This window comes from Puma concolor, chromosome B2, assembly GCF_028749965.1.
Source record: "Puma concolor isolate L17-30 chromosome B2, mPumCon1.1.hap2, whole genome shotgun sequence".
In the NCBI taxonomy this organism is placed as follows: Eukaryota; Metazoa; Chordata; class Mammalia; order Carnivora; family Felidae; genus Puma; species Puma concolor.
Genome location: NC_141671.1, coordinates 831,895 through 846,861, shown reverse-complemented (window position 1 = coordinate 846,861; position 14,967 = coordinate 831,895). Strand labels below are relative to the sequence as shown.

The 14,967-nt window shown below is 38.6% G+C and overlaps 1 pseudogene; it reads left to right on the top strand.

The window, feature by feature from the left end:
* Positions 1–4,035: 4,035 nt before the first annotated feature.
* Positions 4,036–4,978, top strand: LOC112853644 (olfactory receptor 2J3-like; annotated as a pseudogene).
* The last annotated feature ends 9,989 nt before the right edge of the window (positions 4,979–14,967 follow it).

The window sequence follows — 14,967 nt, the reverse complement described above, 5'->3', positions numbered from 1 at the left end:
CCATAAGGGACTCTTAAACACTGAGAACAAACTGAGGGTTGATGGGGCGGGGAGAGGGGAAAGTGGGTGATGGGCATTGAGGAGGGCACCTGTTGGAATGAGCACTGGGTGCTGTAAGGAAACCAATTTGACAATAAATTATATTTAATAAAAAATAAAAATAAATGAATATCTGTGACTCTTGCTAGACTCAGATGAGTCGGCATGCAATACAGAAAACAGGCCAGCATTAGCAGTGGATTAGTTATTAGGAAACAAAAATCCCTTCCTTACAGAGGGATTTTAATGGGAAGCCAAGGAATGTTGTTAATGGAAGATTTTTGAGATAATAAACAAAATTGGTAGAGATCACTTTAATGTTCAATATAAAAGGTTTGGAGATATTCGGATTATTTTCAATTTTGAAAGTTTTATTTAAATTCCAGTTAACATACAGTGTAATATTAGTTTCAGGTGTAGCAGCTAGTGATTCAACACTTCTGTACAACACCAGGAGCTCATCACAAAAAGTGCCCTCCTTAATCCCCATCACCCATTTAACCAATTCCCCACCCACCTTCCCTCTGATAACCCTCAGTTTGTTCTCTATAGTTAAGAGTCTGTTTCTTCATTTACCTCTCTCTTTTTTCTTCCATTGTTTGTTGGTTTTGTTTATTAAATTCCACATATGTGTGAAATCATATGGTATTTGTTTTTCTTTAATAAACTTACTTCACTCAGCATAATACTTTAGCTCCATCCTGTGCAAATGGCCAGGTTTCATTCTTTTTGTGGTTGAGTAATATTCCATTGTATCTATATATACCACATTTTACCCCCTCATATCTAGGAGTAGGGTAAGGTTTAGGGCTAGGTTTAGGGAAGGTGTTAGTGTTAACCCCAGAGTTATATTATGTGGCTGGTATCCTGTAGATCAAAGACCTCTCTAGGGATTAGGTTTGGGTTAGGATTTTAATTAGGGATTAGGAATTATGGTTTTGGGTTAGGGTTAGTGCTAGGTTTAGGGTTTAATTAAGGTATGTGGCTAGCAACCTGCAGTTTAGAGACCTCTCCAGAGAATGAAATACCAGAATTCTGTTGGAGTGAGAATAGATATGGCAGCTGTCTACTAAGCTGAGGGAAGGAGTGGAGTTAGGGCTGTAAATACTCTTACATAGATTTTCTAAACTTTTTTAGGCATAAACTTGTAATTGATTCTATAAGACAATCAGGAAAGCATAAAAGGTGTAGTTCCACTCTCAAAAAGCACCAGGTTAATAACGAAAAGGTGAGTTTTAATGTATTCCATCTTTTCTGTTTCATGGCTCCTGAATCTCCCCTACTTCTAACCAGTAGTCCCTCAAATTTGGGCTTTACCGCCATGGGGGGCAGGGGAAAAATCAGGTGAATCAGCAGAACCCATTCCTTTCATTGACAATACAATTCAAAGTAACTTTACCCCACTGGTTGGTAATAAGTTCTGTGGTGTTCCAGTACAAGGACAACATCATGTTGAAGGAATTTCTGTGAAGAGTTTTCTTCTTGTGAATATTACACGGCTCTAACCTGGACAGTTCCTTGAAGGGTATTAATTGCAATTATGGGATTTGTCTTCCCCATGGTCCCAGTCAAGGAAAGAAAGTCACATTATTCTTTTTGTTTCCTTAAAGGCCCTTTTTGCTCTGGGATAAGGGTTCCATCCCCTGATACCTTAAATGCCCTAAAGAATTCTTGCATTCTGCTCAAAGCACATCTTCTTGACAAGCTCAGCCTTTCTTTTCTGTGACAGTGATAGCCACAGTTTGTTTTAGATTCTGCTTTCCATGGTTAGATTTTGAACATTAGCACAGTTGGAACACGAAGGCAGTTAGGTCGATAGTCTCAGGTTGCATGATATCCAGAGAGCTTGATTGCTTTGTAAATGGTAAAGCATAGAGCACGAAGAGAACAGTGGGGAGAGGGACAAATATATGAAGGTCAGTATGGAAAAGCTGAGAGAGCCCTGGATAAGAGCTAGGTTTAGTTCAAAGACACAGACATGAAAGGAATTAGGAGAATGTCTGTTAGTGACACTGGGGTTAAAAGAGAGCGCGAAGCCACCCATTTTTCCCATGATGTTTGACTTCAAAGAATAGAAGATATTTTATTCCACAATTCTAAAGCTACCTTTATAGGGCCTTCATTCCCTCTTTTCCTCTAAGAAGAAAATCAAGACATAAATCTCTAAATTTCTCTTTTTACGAATTCTGGATAGTTTGTCCCTTATCTCTTATTCCTTTTCACTTCTAGGAGAATGCTAAACAATGGCTGGTATTGCAGTTAAATGTTACACAACTGCTGCTTTCTTTTAATTAATGTACAAAGGAATTCAGACAGCTTTCTTTGTAAGGCAAGACAGTTTTGACTACCTCAGAGGAAATACCCACAACATTTGAGTTAAAATATTTTGTGGTGTATTGCCTCTCATTTTAGGAAAATAAGAAAAAAATCCCTTGGAAAATTTCCACCATCTCTCATGAGGTTAATGACACTTACATTACGAATAATATAAAATGGTGTATAGATATATTTGTGAATAGATCTTAATAATTTTGGGCCACATTAAATGTTCCTGTCTCTCCAGCTGTAATTTGACCAATTAGACATCTATTAAAAATGCTAATATTATAATATTTGAGCTAGTTAAAGTCCTTCTAAAGACCCTAAAGTCCTTCAGGGTCTGTTCTGCCTGAATTTGTGATTGCTGTGTTCTGTCAGAGGGTGAGGGGAGATGTGTTGGGGCAAAGCTATTTGGGAATATGTAAATGTGGGTTACTATACCTTTTAGCAACAATTATAAAGTGTTAGTATTTTCTATGAAAGATTGGTAACACACAAGAGAAAACAAGCAAATGAAAACCAAATTATTAATACACATTGGAGCTCCTAAACTTTATTTTTCACAAAAATAAACAAGCACAAAAGATCAAGTATAAAAGAAACTTACAAATGGATTTTATGCAATATTCACATAACTTTGCCTATTAAAAATCAGTGAGTTTTCTATTCAGAAGTTCAATTTGAAATTGTAGAAAACCTAAAAATGTGGAATAATTATAAATTATGACTTAGAGTTCAAATGTCTTAGCTGCTGTCCTAAAGCATGTGAAATTTTGTGGAAACTGTCTTTCCAGCTCTTGCCCAAGCCTCACAGCCTGGGATTCACATTTAGTCCCAAGAACCACAGGATCCTGTCCAGCTTTCTGCTCTAAACACCTTCCCTTTTCCTTTTGCTTCCTCTGCAATTTTCTTCAATTCTGTAATTTCATTTTGGTCTTTCAAAGTTAGTTCTAGTCTCATTTATGGTTGGAAGTATTCCATCACTGAATCCTCCTTATTTCACGTCTCAATTAGTATTAAGACCTTTAGTTTAGCTCATAGTGTGAATACTCATTTTGGGATGTATGTGTGAACACGTGAGCCTTTGTTTATACTTCCAGTTGATGCTATTTCTTTTTTGTTTAAAAATAAGTCGTTAGCATACATAAATGAATAAGAATATTTTCTTCTTCCTGTAATCATAATGCAATTGAAATTTATTTTTTTCACCAAATATTAACATTTTAAAGTTGGTACTCAGTTGTTTTTCATCTCATGGTAGGTTCTCATTTATATGTAAGATTATTAAGAGTAGAGATATTCCTTTCTTTGTAACCACAAAATTGGAAATGGCCTGAAAATACATAAAAGAGGAATGAATTGAAAGGTTTTTTTGTTAAAAAGATTATTTTTCATGAAGATGGTCTTCCTGGCTATGGAACTTAATCTTTAATCTTTATTTATCTAATAGCAATTTAGTGATTCATAAAAAGAACTCATCACTTCAGAAGTTATTGATTTTATCTACAACAGGAAGAAATATGTGAATGAAAAATAAAAACAAAACTATAAAAATGTTACTGAAACAAGAGCATTTTGGAAACGGCATAGGTTTTCCCCACACTACTGACCAGTGTTTAACAACCTTTGAGTTATCAGCCTTTGAGTTTATGGTTCTTTCTTCAGGTACTGGAAAAAATGAATGATGATGGGGAAAAATGAAAGTTCTGAAGGCTACTTTATTCTACTGGGTTTTTCACATTGGCCTCATCTGGAAGTAATTCTCTTTGTGCTTATCTTGATGTTCTACTTGGTGACATTGATAGGCAACCTGTTTATCATTGTCTTGTCATGCCTGGACGCCCATCTCCACACTCCCATGTACTTCTTCCTCTCAAACCTCTCTTTTCTGGATCTCTGCTACACCACCAGCTCCATCCCTCAGTTGCTGGTCAATCTCTGGGGCCCAGAAAAGACCATCTCTTACGCCGGTTGCATGATTCAACTTTACTTTGTCCTTGCACTGGGAACCACAGAGTGTGTCCTCCTGGTGGTCATGTCATATGACCGTTATGCAGCTGTCTGTAGACCCCTACATTACACCGTGCTCATGAACCCTCGTTTCTGCCACCTGTTGGCTGTGGCTTCCTGGGTCAGTGGCTTTATCGCCTCAGCACTTCATTCCTCCTTTACCTTCTGGGTCCCCCTCTGTGGACATCGCCAAGTGGACCATTTCTTCTGTGAAGTTCCAGCACTGCTGCGATTATCGTGTGTTGATACCCGTGCTAATGAGCTGACCCTCCTGATCACAAGCTCCATTTTCGTCCTCATACCACTCATCCTGATTCTCAGCTCATATGTTGCCATTGCCCTGGCTGTGTTTAGGATGCAGTCATCAGTCAAACTTCAGAGAGTCTTTGGAACATGTGGATCCCATCTTATGGTTGTGTCTCTCTTTTTCATTCCAATCATGTGCATATATCTGCAGCCACCATCAGGAAGTTCTCAAGATCAAGGCAAGTTCATTGCCCTCTTTTATACTGTTGTTACACCTAGCCTCAATCCTCTAATCTACACTCTCAGAAACAAAGATGTAAGAGGGGCAGTAAGGAGACTAGTGGGATGGGAGTGGGATTTGTGATAGATCACAATTTTTATCCTGCAACTGTTGTTCAGAGTCTGGTCCATCTTGGAAGGTGGTTTCCCTCTTTCTTTGATACTTATTTTAGTCTACAACCCAGAAAGCATAGAAGAAAGTTCAGTCCTAACTTTGGATTCATTTCATTGACTAATTCTAAAACATTATCTAGAGGTAACTTTTTGATTTGTAACACTTTAATCTTTAATAATTCCATATTTAGTGTCCATAGAAATTAGGGACTTTTTTAAAGTTTATTTATTCATTTTGAGAGAGACAGAGAAAGCACAAGTGGGGGAGGGTCAGAGAGAGAGAGAGAGAATCCCTAGCAGGCTCCATAAATCACTGAGCCTCATGTGGGCTTGAATTCACCAAACAGTGAGATCATAACTGGAGCTGAAATCAAGAGTTGGATGCTCAACTGACTGAGCCACCCAGTTTTCACTAGGAGCTGAGTTTTAAAAATAATATGTTAAGGGGAGCCTGAGTGGTTCAGGATAATTAGGCTTTGGACTCTTGACTTTGGCTCAGGTCATGATCTCATGGTTTGTGAGTTCAGGTCCCACATCTGGCTCTGCACTGACAGTGTGGAGCCTGCTTGGGATTCTGTCTCCCTGTCTGTCCCCCACTGGCTCTCTCTCTCTCTTTCAAAATAAATAAATAAAAACTTTAAAAATAAATAAAATATAAGAATAATGTGCTAAATTATGGACTGAGCAATAATATCTACAAAAAGATGGGAGCACTATAGTAAAGACATAGATGAATGGAGTTTTTGGTCATTCACAGGCATTCAATTTAGCTAAATGGTGAAAACATGTATGACAATTCTTTGGTTGAAGCATACTTTTTTTCAGATACTATATTATAGTGTTTTATTCTATGGATCTATATGCTTGTCACATTGAACAATGTAAAGAAATATCTGTTCAAAATCGTTCATTTATTCACCTATCCAATTATTCATCTACTCATTCATTTATTCATTTACCTCAGTAGCTAAATATCTTCTAGATTTCAGAGTTTTGTTGAAATAGATGAATAAAACACTCTTTTTGATTGAATAGAACTCATTTTCTGGTGGGGAAAATAACAATATAAGATAAAAAAAATAAAGTATCATTATATGACTTAATTTGTCACTGGGCACAGTGCTAATAAATTAGGATAGCGTTTTAAAATTTAAAACAAGGGGTGTCTGGGTAGCTAGTCAATTAAATGTCCAACTTCGGCTCAGGTCATGAACTTACAATTCAAGAGTTTGAGGCCCACGTTGGGTTCTCCACTCTTAGTGCAGAGCCCGCTTGGGATCCTCTGTCTCCCTCTCTCTCTGCCCCTCCCCACTCTTTAGGTTTGTCAAAAATATCAAAATAAATAAATAAACTAATTAATTAATTAATAAAATTTAAAACAAAACAAGGAGTTTGGCCATAAATCTTGAAAAATAACTATTTGTAATTCCTGTAAGATGATACTATACAATAAAACCAAAGAAAGCGATATGTGTTTAATTTGTTTTGATTGGGCTTTCTTAATGACATATTGAAAGTACATTAAAACTTTTCTTTTAAACATCGTTATTCTTTCTTTTAATGTTAAAAAAGAAATTGGTCCATATTCTTTAATTTATCACTCTTAGTGGTGGATAATAATACTGATGAGTCATGGGTGGGAGAGACTCTCCAGTAATGCAGTACAGGTAGGCTTCTCTTCTTTTTTTACTTTTTAAAAAAACTTAAAAATGTATATACATATTTTTTCCACTATATGTATATACATATACATATAGTGGGAATAACTTTTAAAATTGTTATTTATATACTGCCAACTAATGAGAATTCATAAATGGAACAATTAGGTGAAGTATCTGAAGCAGATAGAACTAGGTTCTGGAAAAATAATATGATTCATCCAAGGGATATCTTAATTATCTGAACAAATTATTGATAAAAATCATTGATTGGCGAGAGAGAGGGAAGATGGCGGCGTAGGAGGACGCTGGGCTCACCGCGCGTCCTGCTGATCACTTAGATTCCACCTACACCTGCCTAAACCCAGAAAACCACCAGAGGATTAGCAGAACGGAGTCGCCGGAGCCAAGCGCAGACGAGAGGCCCACGGAAGAGGGTAGAAAGGGCGGCGAGGCGGTGCGCGCTCCACGGACTGGCGGGAGGGAGCCGGGGCGGAGGGGCGGCTCGCCGGCCAAGCAGAGCCCCCGAGTCTGGCTTGCAAAAAGCGGAGGGGCCTCACGGACTGTGTTCCCACAGCAAGCACGACTTAGCGGCTGGGAGGTCATAAGTTAACAGCTCTGCTCAGAAAGCGGGAAGGCTGGAGGACAAAGGGAAGGAGAGCTGCTGAGCCCCCGGACGACAGAGCTCAGTTTGGTGGGGAACAAAGACGCTCGCCAGCGCCATCTCCCCCGCCCATCCCCCAGCCAAAATCCCAAAGAGAACCAGTTCCTGCCAGGGAACTTGCTCGCTCCGCGCAAACACCCAACTCTGCGCTTCTGCGGAGCCAAACCTCCGGCAGCAGATCTAACTCCCTCCTGCTGCCACAGGGCCCCTCCTGAAGTGGATCACCTAAGGAGAAGCAAGCTAAGCCTGCCCCTCCTGCCCCTGTGCAGCTTGCCTACCCACCCCAGCTAAGACGCCAGATCCCCAGCATCACAAGCCTGGCAGTGTGCAAGTAGCCCAGACAGGCCACCCCACCCCACAGTGAATCCCGCCCCTAGGAGAGGGGAAGAGAAGGCACGCACCAGTCTGACTGTGGCCCCAGCGGTGGGCTGGGGGCAGACATCAGGTCTGACTGCGGCTCCGCCCACCAACTCCAGTTATACACCACAGCACAGGGGAAGTGCCCTGCAGGTCCTCACCACGCCAGGGACTATCCAAAATGACCAAGCGGAAGAATTCCCCTCAGAAGAATCTCCAGGAAATAACAACAGCTAATGAGCTGATCAAAAAGGATTTAAATAATATAACAGAAAGTGAATTTAGAATAATAGTCATAAAATTGATCGCTGGGCTTGAAAACAGTATAGCTGACAGCAGAGAATCTCTTGCTACAGAGATCAAGGGACTAAGGAACAGTCACGAGGAGCTGAAAAACGCTTTAAACGAAATGCATAACAAAATGGAAACCACCACGGCTCGGATTGAAGAGGCAGAGGAGAGAATAGGTGAACTAGAAGATAAAGTTATGGAAAAAGAGGAAGCTGAGAAATAGAGAGATAAAAAAAATCCAGGAGTATGAGGGGAAAATTAGAGAACTAAGTGATACACTAAAAAGAAATAATCTACGCATAATTGGTATCCCAGAGGAGGAAGAGAGAAGGAAAGGTGCTGAAGGGGTACTTGAAGAAATAATAGCTGAGAACTTCCCTGAAGTGGGGAAGGAAAAAGGCATTGAAATCCAAGAGGCACAGAGAACTCCCTTCAGACGTAACTTGAATCGATCTTCTGCATGACATATCATAGTGAAACTGGCAAAATACAAGGATAAAGAGAAAATTCTGAAAGCAGCAAGGGGTAAACGTGCCCTCACATATAAAGGGAGACCTATAAGACTCGTGACTGATCTCTCTTTTGAAACGTGGCAGGCCAGAAAGAATTGGCACGAGATTTTCAGTGTGCTAGACAGAAAAAATATGCAGCCGAGAATCCTTTATCCAGCAAGTCTGTCATTTAGAATAGAAGGAGAGATAAAGGTCTTCCCAAACAAACAAAAACTGAAGGAATTTGTCACCACTAAACCAGCCCTACAAGAGATCCTAAGGGGGACCCTGTGAGACAAAGTACCAGAGACATCACTACAAGCATAAAACATACAGACATCACAATGACTCTAAACCCATATCTTTCTATAATAACACTGAATGTCAATGGATTAAATGCGCCAACCAAAAGACATAGGGTATCAGAATGGATAAAAAAACAAGACCCATCTATTTGCTGTCTACAAGAGACTCATTTTAGACCTGAGGACACCTTTAGATTGAGAGTGAGGGGATGGAGATCTATTTATCATGCTACTGGAAGCCAAAGGAAAGCTGGAGGAGCCATCCTTATATCAGACAAACTAGACTTTAAATTAAAGGCTGTAACAAGAGATGAAGAAGGACATTATATAATAGTGACAGGGTCTATCCATCAGGAAGAGCTAACAATTATAAATGTCTATGCACCGAATACCGGAGCGCCCAAATATATAAAACAATTACTCATAAACATAAGCAACCTTATTGAGAAGAATGTGGTAATTGCAGGGGACTTTAACACCCCACTTACAGAAATGGATAGATCATCTAGACACACGGTCAATAAAGAAACAAGGGCCCTGAATGAGACATTGGATCAGATGGACTTGACAGATATATTTAGAACTCTGCATCCCAAAGCAACAGAATATACGTTCTTCTCGAGTGCACATGGAACATTCTCCAAGATAGATCATATACTGGGTCACAAAACAGCCCTTCATAAGTTTACAAGAATTGAAATCATACCATGCATACTTTCAGACCACAATGCTATGAAGCTTGAAATCAACCACAGAAAAAAGTCTGGAAAACCTCCAAAAGCATGGAGGTTAAAGAACACCCTACTAACGAATGAGTGGGTCAACCAGGCAATTAGAGAAGAAATTAAAAAATATATGGAAACAAACGAAAATGAAAATACAACAATCCAAATGCTTTGGGACGCAGCGAAGGCAGTCCTGAGAGGAAAATACATTGCAATCCAGGCCTATCTCAAGAAACAAGAAAAATCCCAAATACAAAATCTAACAGCACACCTAAAGGAAATAGAAGCAGAACAGCAAAGGCAGCCTAAACCCAGCAGAAGAAGAGAAATAATAAAGATCAGAGCAGAAATAAACAATATAGAATCTAAAAAAACCGTAGAACAGATCAATGAAACCAAGAGTTGGTTTTTTGAAAAAATACACAAAATTGACAAACCTCTAGCCAGGCTTCTCAAAAGAAAAGGGAGATGACCCAAATAGATAAAATCATGAATGAAAATGGAATTATTACAACGAATCCCTCAGAGATACAAACAATTATCAGGGAATACTATGAAAAATTATATGCCAACAAATTGGACAACCTGGAAGAAATGGACAAATTCCTGAACACCCACACTCTTCCAAAACTCAATCAGGAGGAAATAGAAAGCTTGAACAGACCCATCACCAGCGAAGAAATTGAATTGGTTATCAAAAATCTCCCAACAAATAAGAGTCCAAGACCAGATGGCTTCCCAGGGGAGTTCTACCAGACGTTTAAAGCAGAGATAATACCTATCCTTCTCAAGCTATTCCAAGAAATAGAAAGGGAAGGAAAACTTCCAGACTCATTCTATGAAGCCAGTATTACTTTGATTCCTAAACCAGACAGAGACCCAGTAAAAAAAAGAGAACTACAGGCCAATATCCCTGATGAATATGGATGCAAAAATTCTCAATAAGATACTAGCAAATCGAATTCAACGGCATATAAAAAGAATTATTCACCATGATCAAGTGGGATTCATTCCTGGGCTGCAGGGCTGGTTCAACATTCGCAAATCAATCAACGTGATACATCACATTAACAAAAAAAGAGAGAAGAACCATATGATCCTGTCAATCGATGCAGAAAAGGCCTTTGACAAAATCCAGCACCCTTTCTTAATAAAAACCCTTGAGAAAGTCGGGATAGAAGGAACATACTTAAAGATCATAAAAGCCATTTATGAAAAGCCCACAGCTAACATCATCCTCAACGGGGAAAAACTGAGAGCTTTTTCCCTGAGATCAGGAACACGACAGGGATGCCCACTCTCACCGCTGTTGTTTAACATAGTGCTGGAAGTTCTAGCATCAGCAATCAGACAACAACAGGAAATCAAAGGCGTCAAAATTGGCAAAGATGAAGTCAAGCTTTCGCTCTTTGCAGATGACATGATATTATACATGGAAAATCCGATAGACTCCACCAAAAGTCTGCTAGAACTGATACATGAATTCAGCAAAGTTGCAGGATACAAAATCAATGTACAGAAATCAGTTGCATTCTTATACACTAACAATGAAGCAACAGAAAGACAAATAAAGAAACTGATCCCATTCACAATTGCACCAAGAAGCATAAAATACCTAGGAATAAATCTAACCAAAGATGTAAAGGATCTGTATGCTGAAAACTATAGAAAGCTTATGAAGGTAATTGAAGAAGATTTAAAGAAATGGAAAGACATTCCCTGCTCATGGATTGGAAGAATAAATATTGTCAAAATGTCAATACTACCTAAAGCTATCTACACATTCAATGCAATCCCAATCAAAATTGCACCAGCATTCTTCTCGAAACTAGAACAAGCAATCCTAAAATTCATATGGAACCACAAAAGGCCCCGAATAGCCAAAGCAATTTTGAAGAAGAAGACCAAAGCAGGAGGCATCACAATCCCAGACTTTAGCCTCTACTACAAAGCTGTCATCATCAAGACAGCATGGTATTGGCACAAAAACAGACACATAGACCAATGGAATAGAATAGAAACCCCAGAACTAGACCCACAAACGTATGGCCAACTCATCTTTGACAAAGCAGGAAAGAACATCCAATGGAAAAAAGACAGTCTCTTTAACAAATGGTGCTGGGAGAACTGGACAGCAACATGCAGAAGGTTGAAACTAGACCACCTTCTCACACCATTCACAAAAATAAACTCAAAATGGATAAAGGACCTGAATGTGAGACAGGAAACCATCAAAACCTTAGAGGAGAAAGCAGGAAAAGACCTCTCTGACCTCAGCTGTAGCAATCTCTTCCTCGACACATCCCCAAAGGCAAGGGAATTAAAAGCAAAAGTGAATTCCTGGGACCTTATGAAGATAAAAAGCTTCTGCACAGCAAAGGAAACAACCAACAAAACTAAAAGGCAACCAACGGAATGGGAAAAGATATTTGCAAATGATATATCGGACAAAGGGCTAGTATCCAAAATCTATAAAGAGCTCACCAAACTCCACACCCGAAAAGCAAATAACCCAGTGAAGAAATGGGCAGAAAACATGAATAGACACTTCTCTAAAGAAGACATCCGGATGGCCAACAGGCACATGAAAAGATGTTCAGCGTCGCTCCTTATCAGGGAAATACAAATCAAAACCACACTCAGGTATCACCTCACGCCAGTCAGAGTGGCCAAAATGAACAAATCAGGAGACTATAGATGCTGGAGAGGATGTGGAGAAACGGGAACCCTCTTGCACTGTTGGTGGGAATGCAAATTGGTGCAGCCGCTCTGGAAAGCAGTGTGGAGGTTCCTCAGAAAATTAAAAATAGACCTACCCTATGACCCAGCAATAGCACTGCTAGGAATTTATCCAAGGGACACAGGAGTACTGATGCATAGGGGCACTTGTACCCCAATGTTCATAGCAGCACTCTCAACAATAGCCAAATTATGGAAAGAGCCTAAATGTCCATCAACTGATGAATGGATAAAGAAATTATGGTTTATATACACAATGGAATACTACGTGGCAATGAGAAAAAATGAAATATGGCCTTTTGTAGCAACGTGGATGGAACTGGAGAGTGTGATGCTAAGTGAAATAAGCCATACAGAGAAAGATAGATACCATATGGTTTCACTCTTATGTGGATCCTGAGAAACTTAAGAGAAACCCATGGGGGAGGGGAACAAAAAAAAAAAAAAAGAGGTTAGAGTGGGAGAGAGCCAAAGCATAAGAGACTGTTGAGAACTGAGAACAAACTAAGGGTTGATGGGGGGTGGGAGGGAGGAGAGGGTGGGTGATGGGTATTGAGGAGGGCACCTTTTGGGATGAGCACTGGATGTTGTATGGAAACCAATTTGACAATAAATTTCATATATAAATAAAAAAAAATCATTGATTGGCATGTTAATTTTGCTTTTAAAACTTAATTTAATATGAATATTTGTCATTAGTATGGATATTACAAAAACCTTATATATGATTTTTTTCAATTAATTAATTATATCAATATGTGATATTTTTCTTGTAATGGCTTGACTGATGTATTACACATATCACTCCGCTCCCATCACCACTTGAAATAAACTTACTTTACATATTCTATTTCAGAGTGGGAGACATGTTCAGTTGAAGCTAGTCAGCTTATATATAGGGGCAGTGGTCTAGGGACAATTTATTTTAAAGTGGTCTCTTAGACACTCATCAGTCAGAGAAAGACAAATATCATAGGATTTCGCTCCTATGTGGAATTTAAGAAACAAAAAAAGGTGAACATAGGGGAAGAGAAGGAAAAATAAGATAAAAACAGAGAGGGAGTCAAACCATAAGAGACTCTTAAATACAGAAAACAAACCAAGGGTTGCTGGAACGAGGTTGGGGGGAGAAATGGGCTCAATGGGTAATGGGCATTAAGAAAGGGGTGTTGGTGTGAACACTGGGAATTATATGTTGGGGATGAATCACTAAATTCTACTCATGAAATTATTACACTAAATGTTAACTAACATGGATTCAAAAAACAAATTTTAAAAAAGGAAAAAAGGAAACTCGTTACTTTTTTAGCTATAATTCAGATATTAAAGTTTTAGCTTATCACCTCTTTTAAGATCTAGATCCTATTAAGTGAATTATAAAACTAAGAACATAAAGTGCAGGATCTCCCCTAAGCTCCTGAGTGCATTACTATTACATGATCTGCTCTGCTTGGATCCCTCTCTGTGGATTTTGTTTTCTTCTCTCATCCTCTTTTTAATCTCTTACTAGTCATGAACATTGATACAAGATAGAGTCCCATGAACCTATACACAAAGTAAGGCTCATATATATAATATATTTTTTATTAAATAATAGTTTTAATATTAAATCATGTGATGGGATCCCTTTACATATCACACAAATTTTACGAAATATGAAAACATGGACTCCTACTACCTCCCTGGAAATACTACCATTTGGAATACCTCATGTAGCACTCGTCTTTCTTTTCTTTAAAAAAAAAAAAAAAAAAGGCATGAGCAGGGGAGAGTCAGACAGAAAGACAGAGAGAGATAGAATCGCAAGCAGCTCCACAGTGTCAGTGCAGAGCCCGATGCGAATTCATGAAACCAAGAGATCATGACCTGAGCCAAAACCAAGAGTTGGATGCACAACCGACTGAGTCACCCAGGAGTCCCCACTCCAGCCTTTCAACAGATAAATGGCTCTCTTTTTTCAGGTCTATTGAAGTATAACTTACATACAATAAAATCCATCCATTTAAAATGTACAGTCCAATGAGTTTTGACAAATGTATAATTATGTAAATATCACACAATGAAGACATAGAACATTTCCCTGACTCCCAAAAGAACACTATGCTCTTTTGCAATTAATTCTCTTCATCTACCTACAGCTTTAAGCAGGGATTAGTTTTCTTTCACTATAGTTTAGACTTTTCTTTCTTTTGTTGTTGTTCTTTTTTAGAATGTCATATAAATATAATGATACAGTGAGTAATCATTGAGTTTGGCTTTCACTTGGCATGATGTCTTTGAAATTTATGCATGTGTCAGTAGCTCCTTCCTTTTAAGTGATGGCTAGAATTCCATTGTATGAATAATGCACAATATATTCATTTGTCTGATAATAGTCTTTTGGGAGTATTTACTTTTTTGCTAATATGAATAATGCTGTCATGAAAACTAGTAGACAAGTGTTTGTATGGGCACATAATTTTCATTTAACTTGGGTAAATGCATAGTAGTGGAATTGATGGATCATGTCCATCAATAAATATGTTCACATTTATTAGAAACTGTCAAAATGTTTTCACAGTGTCTGTACCATGATCACTGCAAAGAGCAGTATATGTGAGTTCCAACTGCCCACATTCTCTCTAACACTTGGTATTGTCAATCTTTATTCTTTTAGCTTTTCTAATAGGTTTATAGCTATATCTCATTGTGGGTTTTTTTGCTTTCTAATTAAAGTATAATGAACATACA